This window comes from Crocodylus siamensis, chromosome 1, assembly GCF_052110815.1.
Source record: "Crocodylus siamensis isolate JL-2025a chromosome 1, ASM5211081v1, whole genome shotgun sequence".
Taxonomy (NCBI): domain Eukaryota; kingdom Metazoa; phylum Chordata; order Crocodylia; family Crocodylidae; genus Crocodylus; species Crocodylus siamensis.
In genome coordinates this window covers 407,183,644-407,199,154 of record NC_143395.1, presented here as the reverse complement: position 1 = coordinate 407,199,154, position 15,511 = coordinate 407,183,644, and the positions used below count along the sequence as shown (strand labels likewise).

Here is a 15,511-nt window from a genome sequence, read left to right as displayed (position 1 = left end):
CATGTACTCCTTCCACCAGTGATAGCTCCAGCCTGAAACACCCCCAGTCCATAGTTCCCAGAAGTGCATCTATTCCAGCTCTGTCAGGGCTTGTTATAGGGTTGAGCAAGGAGCACTTCTTTCTACCCAGATTGGTCAGTGGGCCAAAATGGGGGAACAAAATAATGCGTCCCATATTATGTCACTCCTGCAGTTCCCAGATTTCTGGAGCAAAAGAACAAGGAGTTAAACTCGGAAGTCCCACCTGGAAAACACTATTAGTAGCCCTTTAGGCAGAAACCCTGTAATTTCTCCCTTGTGTTTGTTGCAATTCAGTTATATTTTACCTAAGGATTTGCATCCTGATGAGCCAATTACAACTAATTGTATAGCAGCTTGGGTCAGAATCCCTGAAGAAAAGTTCAAAACAATTTTGGTGTCTGCCACCTCAGTTCATTACATTTTCATGTAAGAATCAAACTATTATTTATCTGTTTAAGTTGGAGGGCTCTTGTAATTACACATGCCCATGAAACTTACAGATGTGGATTCAATGTAGAATTAAGTCTCTTTTTATTACAGTTTGAACCAGGTATTTTGCAGGCAACTACAACAGATTTTTTCCTACTGAGAACAAAGCAGCACAATCTCTGTGGGCAGTAAATGATTGAGACTTCATACCATTTTCAGCTCTGAGCCTGATGTCAGCACATTAATTATGCTGTATTATGAACTGTACTCTTCTTTACCTTCTCAGAGTAAAACACTTTAAAAAGTGTCACAGTGACCTAGTGATGGATGGGAAGCTTTACCATAAAAGCTTACAAGTCTAAGTTTCAGATCTGTATTCCCCAAAACATAAAACTGCGGAGTACTAGGTTCTATTATTTTCATATATACATGTCTAAGAAACATGTTTCTAGGGCACAGCTGTCCAACAAGAGACTATGTACCACTGAACAAAAGTTCTGAACAGGTTCATAGATTTCATAGACATCAGGGCTGGAAGGGACCTCGGAAGATCATTGAGTCCAGCCCCCTGCCCCAGGGGCAGGAAGTCACCTGGGGTCATAGGATCCAGCAGATAAACGTCCAAACATTTCTTAAAAGAGTCCAGAGAAGGAGCTTGCACCACCTCTGGAGGGAGTCTATTCCAGGCCATGGGGGCTCAGATAGTAAAGAAGTTTTTCCTTATGTCCAGCCTGAAACGGTCTTGCAGGAGTACATAGCTGTTGTTCCTTGCCATCCCATGGGGCGCTCCGATGAACAAGTGTTCACCCAGATTCTGATGCATACCCTGATGTACTTATAGGCTGCTACCAGGTCACCCCTGAGCCTGTGCTTTTCCAGGCTGAAGAGTCCCACGGCTCTCAGACTCTCTTCATAAGTCCTATTATTTTGCCCCCATTCATCATGCACATGGCTCTCCTCTGGGCTCTCTCAAGCTTCTCCACATCCTTCTTAAATTGTGGAGGCCAGAACTGGATGTAGTTCGCCAGCTGTGGCCTCACCAAGGCCAAGTACAGCAGGAGGATGACATCCTGAGATTTGCTTGAGAAGCATCTATGGATGCAAGCCAGAGTTTTGTTTGCTTTCCCGGTTGCGACATCACATTGGTGGCTCATGTTTATCTTGTGGTTAATCAGGACCCTCAAGTCTTTTTGGGTTTGGCTGTGGTGCTAGCGAGCATAGCATTGCTCAGCCTTAAGCGTGCTGTGTGCTGTGGGGTCCCCCCGCCCCCGCCCTCCCCCAAGGTGGAGCACCTTGCATTTGTCAGTATTGAATGTTATCAGCTTTATATCTGCCCACTTTCTAAGCCTATCCAGGCCAGCCTGAATCACCAGCCTATCCTCAGGTGTGGATGCTCTACCCCAAAGTGGACTGGCGAACTTGGCCAGTCCACTTCCGACACCCGTGCCCACATTGCTAATTAAGATATTAAAGACAACAGGGCCAAGGACAGAGCCTTGTGGGACACCACTGGTCACAGAGTGCCATGATGATTCACTTCTGTCAACTACCACTCTCTGGGTCCAGCCTTGGAGCCAATTCCCCAGCCATTGGACTGTGATGTAGCTGAGGCCACAGTTGGCCAATTTTTCTGTGAGGAGATCATGGGATACCAGATTGAAGGCTTTTTTAAAGTTCAGATATCTGATGTCAATCTCTTCTCCCTTGTCCAGGTGATATGTCACCTGGTCATGGAAGGAGATGAGATTGATCAGGCAAGACCTACCTGCACGAAACCCATAATGGCTGTCCCTCAGGATGTTGCCATCAGCCAGCTTGTCAAGAATGGTTTCTTTGATGATTTTTTCCAGAATCTTTCCAGGAATCAAGATCAAGTTGATTAGCCTGTAGTTCCCCAGATCTACTTTCCTCCCTTTCTTGAAGATAGGCACCACATTAGCTTTCTTCCAAACTTCAGATATTCACCTGAGCACCACAAGTTTTTGAATATCTTTGCCAGTGGCTGTGCTATGACACCTGCCAGCTCCTTAAGTACTCTACGGTGCAATCTATCAGGACCAGCTGACTTGAAGGTGTCTAACTTCTCAAAATGTTCCTTTACAAGGTCTACACCGATGCTAGGTATAAATTCACCCTCACCTTGGCCATCCTGCATCATACTAGGCAAGACAGTCCCTTAGGGCTGATGGGAAATGGATGCAAAGAAACCATTAAGCAGGTTGGCTTTTTCCTGGGTGCCAGCTGTCAGTTGTTCCATTTGGTTTAGCAGGGGTCCAATGTTATGCTTGCTTTTCTTCCAACTCCCCCACATATCTGAAAAAGAACTTTTTATTGTCCTTGATACGTGTAGTGAGTTTGAGTTTGGTTGCAGCCTTGGCTTTCCTGCTTCACTCCCTACAGGTACAGACCAATACAGAATACCCTTCCTTTGTGGTGATTCCTGTCTTTCATCCTTTATATGCCGCTCTTTTTAGGCGTAGGAGGTCCACAAGTTTCCTGCTGAGCCAAGGGGGTTGTTGTGCCCTTTTGCTACCTTTTCTCCGAGATGGGATGGAAATCCCTTGTGCTTGCAGGATTGCTGTGCTAAGGAGTAACCACTCCTCTTGGACTCCCCTTCCCGTCGAGTCATGGCCCCTTAAGGCCTCAACAACAAGCCTCCTGAGCTTATCAAAGTCAGCTTTCCTAAAGTTGAGGACTTCTGCATTGCTGACTGACTTGCCAGCTTTGCGATGGATGGTAAAAATGATCAGCTCATGGTCAGAAGGTTGCTCAGAAGATACTGGAAAAAGTCTGTGGTTTTAAAGTTTTCATAGATTTCATAGACATTAGGGCTGGAAGGGACCTTGGAAGATCATCGAGTCCAGCCCCCTGCCCAAAGGGCAGGAAGTCAGCTGGGGTCATAGGATCCCAGCAAGATAAGCATCCAATTTACTCTTGAAGGTGTTCAATGTAGGTGCTTGAACCACCTCCGCTGGCAGACTGTTCCAGACCTTGGGGGCTCGGACAGTAGAAATTCTTCCTTACATCCAGCCTGAAACGGTCTTGCAGGAGTTTGTGACCGTTCGACCTCGTCATCCCTTGGGGCGCTCTGGTGAACAAATGTTCCCCCAGATCCTGGTGGTCACCTCTGATAAACTTATAGGTGGCCATCAGATCACCCCTGAGCTGGCGCTTTTCCAGGCTAAAGAGCCCCATGGCTCTCAGCCTCTCATCATAAGGTCTGTTTTCCTGACCTCTGATCATGCACATGGCTCTTCTCTGGACTCTCTCAAGTTTCTCCACATCCTTTTTGAATTGTGGAGCCCAAAACTGGACGCAGTACTCCAGCTGCGGCCTCACCAAGGCTGAGTACAATGGGAGGGTGATGTCCTGGGATATGCTTGAGAAGCATCCATGGATGCAAGCCAGCGTTTTGGATCCTTTACTAGCTGCGCCATCATACTGCAGGCTCATGTTCATCTTGTGGTCAATCATGACCCCCAGGTCTCTCTCTTCTGTACTGCTAGCCAGTGTAGCACTGCTGAGCCTATAAGGATGCTGCAGGTTTTTCCTCCCAAAGTGGAAAACTTGCATTTTTCGGTGTTAAACACCTACACGTTCCAGTCCGCCATTTGCTGAGCCTGTCCAGATCAGCCTGGATTACCCGCCTGTCTTCTGGCATGGATGCTTTGCCCCAAAGTTTGATGTCATCGGCGAACTTGGCCAGTCTGCTTCTGACTCCAATGTCCACATCATTAATGAAGATGTTGAACAATATGGGTCCAAGGACAGAGCCTTGGGGGACCCCACTGGTCACAGGACACCATGATGATTGACTTCCATCAATTACTACCCTCTGGGTCTGACCACGGAGCCAATTTCCCAGCCAGTGGATCATGGTAGACCCAAAGCCGCAATTGGCCAATTTCGCCAAGAGGTGATCATGGGATACCAGATCAAAGGCTTTTCTGAAGTCAAGATATATGACATCACTCTTCTCCCTTGTCCAGGTGATAGGTCACCTGGTCATAGAAGGAAATGAGATTGGTCAATCAAGACCTACCCGCAACAAACCCGTGCTGGCTATCCCTCAGAATGTTGGCGTTGGCCAGTCCATTAAGGATGGCCTCTTTAATAAACTTTTCTAAGATCTTCCCTGGGATAGAAGTAAGGCTGATGGGCCTATAGTTAGCCAGATCCACTTTCCTCACTTTCTTGAAGATCAACACCACATTGGCCTTCTTTCAGTCTTCGGGCACTTCACCAGAGCGCCAGGAGTTTTCAAAGATCCGTGCCAGGGGCTGGACTATGATGCTTGCCAGCTCCTTGAGTACCCTGGGGTGTAGATTGTCAGGGCTGGCTGACTTGAAGGTGTCCAGCTTCTCAAGGTGTTCCTTCATGAGGTCAGCATTAATGGAGGGCAGGGGATCTCCCTCACCCAGACCGCCCTGTCCCATGGTGGGTATGGGCGTCCCATGGGACTGAGGAAAGGCCAATGCAAAGTACCCATTTAATAGGTTGGCTTTTTCCTGGGCGTCAGTTATCAGTTGTCCCATATGGTTTGGTAGGGGTCCAATGTTGCCCTTGCTTTTCCTCCGGCTCCCCACATATCTGAAAAAAGACTTTTTATTGTCCTTCATGCTCAAACCTAGTTGGAGTTCAGTTGCAGCCTTGGCTTTCCTGGTTTGTTCCCTGCAGGACTGGACCAGTGCAGAATAATCCTTCTTGGAGGTGAATCCCATCTTCCATCATTTGTAGGCCTCTCTTTTTAGCCTCAGGAGGTCTACTAGGTCCCTGGAGAGCCAGGGGGGTTGCTGTACCCTCTTGCTGCCTTTCCTCCGAGATGGAATAGATTTAGCTTGTGCATTGAGGATCACTCCCTTGAGGAGCAACCACTCTTCTTGAACTCCCCTCTCCCTGGGGTCATGGTTCCTTAGGGCCTCACTGACAAGCTTCCTGAGCTTGTCAAAGTCAGCTTTCCTGAAGTCAAGGACTTTTGTGTTGCTGACTGACTTGCCAGCTTTACGAAGGATGGTGAAGGTGATCAGCTCATGTTCGCTGTCACCCAGCTTCCCATCCATCACTAGGTCACTGATTAGGTCATCCCCAGTAGCCAGTACCAGGTAGAGCAGCGCTTTACCTCTCCTTGGCCCATAGACTTCTTGAGTCAGGTAGAGGTCATCCACTCATGAGAGGAAGCTTTGTGACCACTCAGATTTTGCTGAGTGATCCTCCCATGAGATGTCTGGGTAACTGAAGTCACCCATGACAACCATGGTCCTGGACCATGCAGCTTCAGCCAGTTCCCGGTCAAACTCCTGGTCAAGCTCTTGACTTTGGGTGGGAGGTCTGTAGTAGACTCCCACCGTTGTGTCCCCTGTGCCGTGTTCCCCACGGATTTTAACCCAGAGGGTCTCCAGTCATCCACCGTGGTCACCAACATCAGCTTGCAGGGGTGCGTAGCTTTTCTTAACATAGAGAGCTCCCCCCCCGCCCCTTTTATCTACACGATCCCTCCTGTACAGGCTATAGCCATCTATACTCATGGTCCAGTCATGGGTGGTCTCTGTTATCCCTATGATGTCATAATTACTTGGATTAAGCAGGAGGATGAGCTCCTCCTGCTTATTCCCAAAGCTTCTGGCATTTGCGTGCAGGCAAATAAGTGTCCCCTTGGGGACTCTTGCCTTGCCCACAGATTGTACCAGGGCTGGGGCAGGGGCGGGCTCCCTTAAGTGCCTTGGTCTGCTGACTTTGCAACGGTTGCTCAGTGGGCCAGCAGTGGCAGTAGTCCCCCCATTCTCCAGCGGGCTTAGTTTAAAGCCCAGTGGAGCAGGTCAGCCAGTCTGGCTGAGAAGACCCTCCTCCCCAGGGGAGAGAGGTGGAGACCATCTCTTTCCAGCAGCTTACTGCCTCTCTTGCCAAAGACTGGGCTGTGGTCATGGAAGCCAAAGCCTTCCCTATGACACCAGCGCCGCAGTCTTTGGTCAACTACGTGGATCCTCCTCTCCTTCCTCAGCCCATACCCTGAGACTGGAAGGATTGAAGAGAACACCACCTGTGCCCCCAGACCCTTTAGCCCCACTCCCAAATCCCTGTAGCACCTCAAGACCTGACTGGGAGCGCTCCAAGCCGTGTCATTGGTGCCCACATGAATAAGGAGCATGGGACAGTGGTCTGTGGGCTGGAGGAGCTTAGGGATCCTCTCTGCAAGGTCTCAAATGAGGGCCCCCGGGAAGCAGCAGACTTCCCGGGCCAAGGGGTCAGGGGAGGCAGATTACCCCCTCAGTCCCCCTCAGGATGGAGTCTCCCACAACAAACACCTTACATTTTGTCTTGGGGAGAGTGGGGGTGGTAGCTGCAGTTGAGCTTGTGTTGCCTGTGGGAGCTAGCAACTCAGCAGGCTCTGCTGGAGCAGCAAGAGGTGCGTACCTGTTGCTAAGCTCCGGCGGGGCAGGGGCCTTGGTGCAGCAGGCCTTAGGGCCCTTGACCAACTTGGCCATGCCCCTGACTGGACAGAATGGGAGGTCCCAGAGTTCTCCCTTGTCCTGGAGGGATACCGTGGCTCCCGGGGGAGAAGGGCCTGGCAGTAGGAGTCTACCTCCTGCTCACAGCCCCTGATGGCGTGCAGTCTCTGGACTGTGGCCTGGAGCTCCTCCAGCTGGCACGCCAGAGACCCCAAAAGAGAGAAGACCCCACAAGGGGAGGTGCCCATGCTTCCAGACCCCAGAGCCTGAAAAAGGGACAGGCAGCCCCTGCAGCCAAGAGCCAGAGGCTCCATTTGTGTGGAGGCCGGAACCATGGGCTCCGTCTGGGTGGCCGTCTCTGAGGTGCTGGGGCGGGGGCCGCAGAGCCCGAGCGGACCTTCAGGGTGCGGCGTATGCCCATCCGTGGCATGCTGCTGGTAAGTGGGCTCGGCCTGAGTCCATCTACCTTATGGAGCTCGCAGGCAGGGCCTCGGGCCCTCCTGCACACCCTCCTGCACGAACTCCATGCTAACTCACACACTGGCAGACAAGCATGCCTGTTTGCACAGCCTGTTTGCATGGCTCCAGTTGCGTGGCTCCCTGGGGGACTGGGCAAAGTAGGGGCATGAGCGGGGCAAGACCCAACCCAGCTCCACTCAGCCACCTCCTCCCACTCACTAAGGGGTTAACCCCCTCCCACCACAGGCCCTGCTTACCTCCAGCTGTGCTGGGGGTCAGTGGGGGGCTCCACGGCTTCTGGGGGGTTTCTGGGGGGCTTCGGGGGCACTTCTCTCACTGCTCCAGAGGCTAACTGTGATAGTTTTCTGTAGATGTGTTTTGATCTCCTAAGAGGAGAACTGTGATTGTGCCAGGAGATTACAGCTAGGGACAGAAATTATGCATAAACCAGTATGAATGATTGGAAACTGGTCTAAACTTATCACAGAACAGAAGTTCAGTGCATATAGACCAATTTCGAAATGGCCAAACCCAATTTAAGATAGACCTCAACAGATGTAGTATCAGATTGAATCGCTTTAGGTTAGACTGTTCTATTGAACTTCTGTCTCAGATCCCTTCCGGACACAAGTTACCTTTCACGTCCCCCAGCACCCCAGGAAACTATGAAGCCCCCTGCTAGCCCCTCTCACAGGGCAGCCTGCTCGATGATGGCTCACTCTGCTGCTCCAGTCCAGCACCTAGTTGGCCCCGCCCTTAGTCTGTCATATAGCTGAGGCAGCAAAGTCTCCGCTCCCCAGCCTGCATCCTGCCTACACCTGTCAGCCCTGCAGGCAGTGGGAGGCAAGAGAAGTGAGAGGCCCCCAGCCCTAGCCCAGGGTCCCCCAAGCCCTAGTCTGCCCTGCTATGGGAGCAAAGAGGGATTCCTCCACCACCTTCCCTGCACAGTGGAGCAGATCAGGGCTCAGTGGATCCTGGGCCAGGGTGGGGGAAACCCACTGAGGCATGGGGCTCCCTCCACATGGACAGACACCTGACTGAGGGGGCTGACATTGGTGGAGAGAACTGCTCCCCTCTCCCACCTGTGGGGGTAAGGCTGAGCCATGGCCTGACCACACAAGGGGAAGGGGTAGGGGGGGAAATCCCCCTCTGCTCCCACCGCAGAGCAGACCAAGCAGACACCTGGCTGCAGTGACTGGCACCTGGATGGGGGGCTTCTGCCCTTTTCCTGTGGGGGGACAGCAGGGGATGAGGGACATGTGAGAGGCAGCCAATCAGGGATGGGCCCCACTCAGCTGGACTTAGATAGGGCCAGCAGCCTGGGAGGCATGCTCTAGCACCCCCGGCCTTCTAGCCTGGGCCAGTGCAGGATTCTGGGTGTCTTTCCAGACTGAAATGAGAACATAAAGTCAGTTCACTTTTGGCCCAATTTGTGCAGTTTAGAGAAACCTGGAAAGATTGAATTGATTCTGCCTTAGGTTTTTTGACTGTCTGTACTTAGCCTATGTACTTTAACAAAAGCAATAAAACCATAAATACATTTTGATGAACCAATGTATCAGTTATTGTCAACAACATTCTTAAGATGCAAATTTCTGATCATATCTTTGGAAATCAAATCCTCTATTTCCAACTGATCTTGCAACAGGAAATACTTGGTGGTGTTTCTTTGCCATAGGTCCCCACACAAACCAATGGGTTTACTCAGGTGAACTTCTTTTCAGGATCTCTGAGACTGATAGCCAGGCTGCATTTACGTTTCCAACTTCTGCTATATTTTCCCTCTTCCTTGGTCTAAAAAAAGTTTAAAAAACCATAACATTTTACAGTGGTAGAAGTATTTTCTTTCACATTTTATTCTACCAGAAGAATCTGTATGGAGCTCAGTTACAAATCTGCTTTCACTATCAGCCATTCCTGTAGATATTTATAATTTTAAAAACATAAAAAAACAAGCAAACAAACTCACCACGACTGTGGTCAGAGAACAACTAAAGAAAGTTTCAGCCAAAAAGATGTTTCAGAAGCTGTGTTGCATCTGTAAACATAGAAAAATGGATTTTTTTCTGCCATATTAATTATAGCAATATTTTCTACACCTGACCACTATTACCAACACTACTATTGAAGGCAGTGGGAGTTTTCTACCAACATAAGGAGTGCAGTATGAGGTCAACTAAGAATCAGAACAGCTGTCAGAAATAAAAATGAAGGAAGTAGTGAAACCCATCCTGTTGAAGTCTCTCCCCACACTCACTGCTCATGAGAGAGGGAAGTGGTGTGTTGTTTTGTTTTCATCAATGTTTATTAATAAATTTAGCTACAAATAACATGCAGTGTAGTCAGTCCTGTGTGTGGGAAAGCAAGTTCAAACACGAGTTCTCCATTTGAATGGGAAAATGGAAAGCTTTTCCCATTCCATTCAAACAGGAAAATGGCAACTGGAAAATTCCCCAGGCTTGCACCAGTCCCCAGGGCAGTCCTATTTCCCATGCAAAGAAGCTTCCCCCTGGAGAAGTTCCATTGCTCCTGATGAACAAAACTGTTTTGACTAGTTATCGTCCCAGGAAATATGGTATCCTTCAGGTGAATTCAGCCCCATCCAATCAGAAGACTTGTCCACATTACAGAACCGTAGCTTGCTATGTTGGCAGAGCTTCTCTAGTAGCAATATCAGCACCAGGGGCTTTACATTGCATATCTATACATGCTAGGGATTTCAGAAGATCACACTTTCTAGCAAGCATAGCTGCGTAGTATAAACTGAGTCAAAGCCTTAAAAATATTGAATGAGATCACCTAATAGCTTTAACATTGGATAAAGAGCTGGTGCAGCACAGACTGCTTTCACTTTGCTTTCTGCCCCAGTTGTCATGTTTTCATGTCTGACACCTTCAAACCCAGGTAAACTGCACTGTAATAACCTAGTCAGGAAATATGGAAAGTATGTATGATCAAGACCAGATCATGATCAACTACAGCAGCTTCCAAGCACGGAAAGTGTGGCTATTTATGAATCCTGAATCAGTGAGATATCTCAGAGGAACCCTGAATTGCAGAATGCTGTGATCATTTATGGAGGCAGAGCATCAAGTAAAGGAACAAGCAATGCTTGAAAGCCTACATACATGACTTCCATGTCCTTCAGGTTTAGCTTTAGCAAACTTCCCATCTATGTAATGAACAGCTGGTTGGCAGTGGTGTAAGTACTTGTTATGAATCACAAAGATGTCCCTCATTTGTGTACTGATGGTAACAGCCTATGAATTCTCTTCAGAGGCATTATATGAATATTACCTTCTTTTTTTTTTGCATAGTGCATGCCTCCAAATAATACATGCACCTTGTTTTTGGGAAGGCATAATGAAGCGAGGGGAAAGATTTTTGTGGAGGTATGGCCACATAGAGCAGGGACAGAATCTAATCTTTAGTTGATTCACTCTCCCTCTCCAGCTTCATTAAACGTCTTGCTGCTGCTGAAGACTGGTCTCCATGGGTGGATCTATGATTCTGAAGAGAGATAATGAGTCTCTAAGCTTCTTAAACAGGAGAAGAAGAGAGAGACTAGGATCTGGAGGGACGGTCCTGTTTAAGCGGGGGCTGCTGCGACTGTAGACTACAAATCCCAGAGGCACCTGGAAACAGGAAGAGGAAGTGAGGACCTACCCTGCAGAGTCCTGCTGTTGTGAGTCTGGACTGCAAATCCCAGAAACTTCAGGGGCAGCAGGAAGAGGAAGCAAATGCACAACCCATACTGGTTATGTACCAGAGAGCTGTGCTGTAGCATCCCCTGGCTTCTGGCATGAGCCGCTGTAGGCATGTGGCTGTGTTTCCTGAATCAAAAGTGAATGTCTGTTCATTTGCATATTGGCTCAATTTTTGCAGCTTAGACTAGCCTAAAAAGATTGAATCAATTCAGCCTCAAGCTTTTTAACTGTCTGTACTTAGCCCTGATACCCAGTTCCACTCATCTAGAACTCTTCTTGGCTGCATGAAACATCCTTGGTGCAGAAAAAGGAGAGCTCAACAGTAGTCTACTGATGAAACAAAGGATCATGGATCTGGGGAGTTATGACTGCACATTATTCCATACCAGAGTTATTCACTTTTAAATAGGCCCTTCCTTCCCACTGCACTTACAGATGTGAACAGCACTCAAGGGCCTTGTACCAGCTAAAAAGAGAGAGAGAAGCAAAATTGCTGGTAGCAAACAAGATTAAAACAAAATGAATTTCAAGTCTATGGTAAGCGTGTGTTACAGGCCAACAACTCCTTTTCTCCATGCCTCCAGTGGCCACCAAAACATGCCTTGAGGGCTTTTCAGGATGAACCACTTAATCAGTCCTAGATGCTTAAAATCCATAGCAGAATGCAACATTGCTCACTGTAAGAAGCAATGATCATAACACCTGTGCCCACATATACTCCAAAGATTATTGGCCAGTGGATACCTACTAAGCTTCTATATATTAGCAGCCATAAAGCAGCGCTCTCATTAATGCAGGAGCAGGCTCCACTGTGTTTTCTGTCCTGCTCATCTCTTTCTACTTCATGCTTATATGTGCAATGTGCAACTCTCCAGTGCTGTGCAGTATTAAGCTCTAACTGTATGCTCCTGAGCAGTTAATTGAACATTTTCTTCACTGGTTTATGCAGCTGTTCATAGATTTAGAAAACAAATTGCTTGTTTCTTTCTTAGTTAAAACAGGCTCATAAAGACATCTCCCCAAGATCAGCATATTATAAGCTAATGAAATCTATTGAAAATTTCAGTTGCACTAAACAAGGTCAATGCTTGGAAGAAACGAAATGCCACTCAGAAATAGAGATCAAAGTAATTCCTGCCTATTCTTGCTGCTACCATAGAGACCAAGAAAAAAAAAAGAGATTTAAACGGACTTAATTCTTCCTGAAATTTATAATTAACTACAAGGGAAAAAGGGACAATTACCATATTTCTAAAGTATAAAGGAGAAAAAAAGTTGAGCTTTTGACAAGATATAATTACCAGAAATTTCATATGCAATGCCCATTGGCTTGCTCTGTGTAATTTTCTTGAGGTTCCATAAAAATGATGATTTTTTTTTTCTAGAAAATACAACACATGCTTCATCAGTTTACATTCATAACGCCTGGAATCCAAAAGCTCATGACTAACAATAGTTACAATTCTTCCTAAGCTTAACGTTGGTAAATAAAGATTTGAAATAACTACTCAATTACGCACCCCATCTGTCTGATTCTTGCTAAGATAAATGGTAATCAATGAAAAGGGTTTTCCTCTTTCTCTAAAACTGCACTGCATAGCCAGCAGTCAACCAATAGTACTCAAAGCTGTCCTCAAGTACCACTTCAGATTAGAGTTTTAAAAATTAATGTAAATTGCTTAGATTCAGCACTATTCAACTTATAAAGTCTGACAGGAAACCACCACAGTTTGAAATGCTCATTAGAACATTGTCACATCTCTAGAAAAATGTAATGTTATCTACATTTAATTCTTTAAAAAATATGAAATTTTCACAAAAAGAATTCAGCATGACTATCCTGAACAGACCAATCTCTGGATTTAAGCAAAACAGTGCAAATATTGGGAATTCTTTGTTTCAAAGCAAACTGGTGAAATTTGGCAACTCTGGTGTTTCACTCTGAACCACAGATTCAAAGCACGTGAAAATTATAACCCCCCAAAATGTTCACCTGAAGTCCTGTAAAGGAAATATAACTACAGATGTAGTTAATATTAGTGACATTTCTCTTTACAGACAGGCAAAACGTGTGCCTACTGTTTGTTCTATACCTTGCTAAACCTAGGGCTGCTTAATAAATTATTAATACATAAAAATAGGCTAGATGCACACCTCATGTAGTTAACATGGCTCTACTGACTTCAGTTTAAAACAGGCACATTCATGCGAATTAATGTGCATACATTAAGCACTCTAATATTAATCCTCTTTTATTTATTTTTGCACTTAATTCTGAAGTCACTCACAGGCACTTAATTCTCATAGCTCACGTCAGTTTTACTCCACATTTACACTAAGATGAGAAATATTGGGACCCTTCTCTTCTACAGGACTTCAAGGAGGAATAACTTTACAGGTGTGAGTAACTGCAGGATCAGTTTATTTTGTTTATTTTGGTGTCAGGCCACTGTGTGGTCTCAGTTACATGGATGTAAACATGAGGTAACTGAACTATGGATTCACTTCACTGATCTTTCAATGAAGGAAAGTGTAACAGGGAACCCTAGCCCTGTTACCAAGAAACAGGGCAATCCCTTTAAATCCAGAACCTTCCGGGTGCAGCCGGCCGGTCGAGTAGGTGTTAAGGATCAAGCCCTGCCAGCTGGTCAGGTGACAGGAAGGGGAAGGCCAGAACCATATAAACCGCAAGTGGAGAAGGTCTGAGAGGCAGCAGAGAGGGGGACTCCCAATGACTATGGTGCAGTTGAAGCAGCCTCTTTGGGAAGAATACGCCACGCTGTGAGACAGAAGAATGATCACATAAAGTAAGGGGACACTTTGCCTCTCTTAATTCTTTATTATTATTTTCATTATATGGCCATAGGAACCTATGGTTTATGTTCGATGTTAATAAGAGCTGGTGGTTTGTGGCTGAGGCTGTAGGGGTGGAGGAGGCCTCATTAGCACCAAGGGGTGCTGTGATAGAGGGCTCAAGAAGCCCTGCTGCACTGGGGGTGCCACACAAGGGCCACGAGCCCAAAGTCACTTGAAGGGGAGATAGGAGCTGTGGAGCTAGGTCCTAGCGGGTGGACTTAGGCAAAGGGCCCTAACTACAGAAAGATGGGCAAAGCCGAAGGGGGCTGAGGCCCCAACAGTCTGGCACCAGAGGGGCACACAGTATAGAAGGGCTAGTAGGCCTGGTGTCACGGAAAGCATGGAATGGAGGGCCTTAAGCCCGAGTGAGTTAGAGAGCTAGAGCCTCAGAGTCAAGCCCCAATTAGTGGGTTTTGTCTGACAGGCCTAGCTAGAGGGAGAGAGGGTAAGCTCACAGCGGCTGAGACCCTAACATAAAGAGAAATTTATGAAACCATCTGCAAGGCACGGGGCACATCAAGGGGAGGCAGGAGCGTGCATTTTTGCCCTTAAGGCAACACTTCATTATCCTATGGGTGGTGAGCCTGGAGCCTGTCTGGGAACCTGTGGGTCAGCCTCCCTTTTTCTTTAGAACCAAGTAACATCAAGTCATGGCAGGAGAGTAAAGAAGGGGAAGCTGATCCCCAGAGAAGAAAAACCCAGCAAGACTTGACAGGGGCACACATACCAACATATTTAAAAAAGAACAAAAAAAATGCAGCTGAAGACAGCCCCCTATCACAGAAAGCAAGATCTGACTTGTATTTTATAGGCCATATTCTCAGCTCCAGGACCTGAAGAGGCTCTAACTCCTCTGATAACAGCCAGGAGCTAGTTTAGTCACTGTCATAACTTGGACTTGATGGAATGGTCCCCAAGTGTGATTCCACTGCCAAAGGAGTACCAGGGAACAACGTACTTCAACCGTACCTCCTCATGGTCCCCTATATTCAGAGGGCTAAAAGTAGGAGCCACCTATGTTGGTTTTGTACCACTTTAAGATTCCCCTACACCAGGACTGTCCAAGTTCTAAATGGCAGGGGGTAAAATACCCTGCAGGCTGCACAAGCAGGGGGTGTATGCACATGGGCCCCATCAGGGCAATCCACAGGCCTCCCAGGCCATGCACTGCATGGACACCCCCTGCACTGCTGTACTGTGCCCCTGGAAATCCCCCCTCCCCATCACTGCACCACCTTTCCACCTGGCCCCAGAGTCACCCTTACTTACCCTGGCCACACTAAACTGCATAATCCCACCCCTTGGGATGTGGACAGGCAGCAAAAGCCAGAGGAGGGAGAAGCCTGGAGACTGGATGCTCCAGGTGCTGTTACAGCAGGGGGTAGTGGAGGAAGGGGTGGGGCAACAGCGAGGCAGAAGCCCAGGGGCTTTGGCTTAACCCCTCACAGCACTGGTGACTGGTGCCACCTTAGTCGGGGGGGGACACATGCCCCCCCAGCAACCAGTCAGCGACTGGGAAGGATGAGAACCCTGTGGCCAATCTCGCGGACCAGGGAGGGGGTCTCCCTGCAGCCAATTATGCTGACCAGGAAG

At 47.7% G+C, this 15,511-nt stretch overlaps 1 protein-coding gene across 14 annotated transcripts in view; it reads right to left on the bottom strand.

Moving 5' to 3' along the window:
• Positions 1-15,511, bottom strand: part of DLG2 (discs large MAGUK scaffold protein 2) — a 1,617,582-nt gene that overhangs the window by 1,331,940 nt on the left and 270,131 nt on the right. The window lies entirely within an intron of this gene.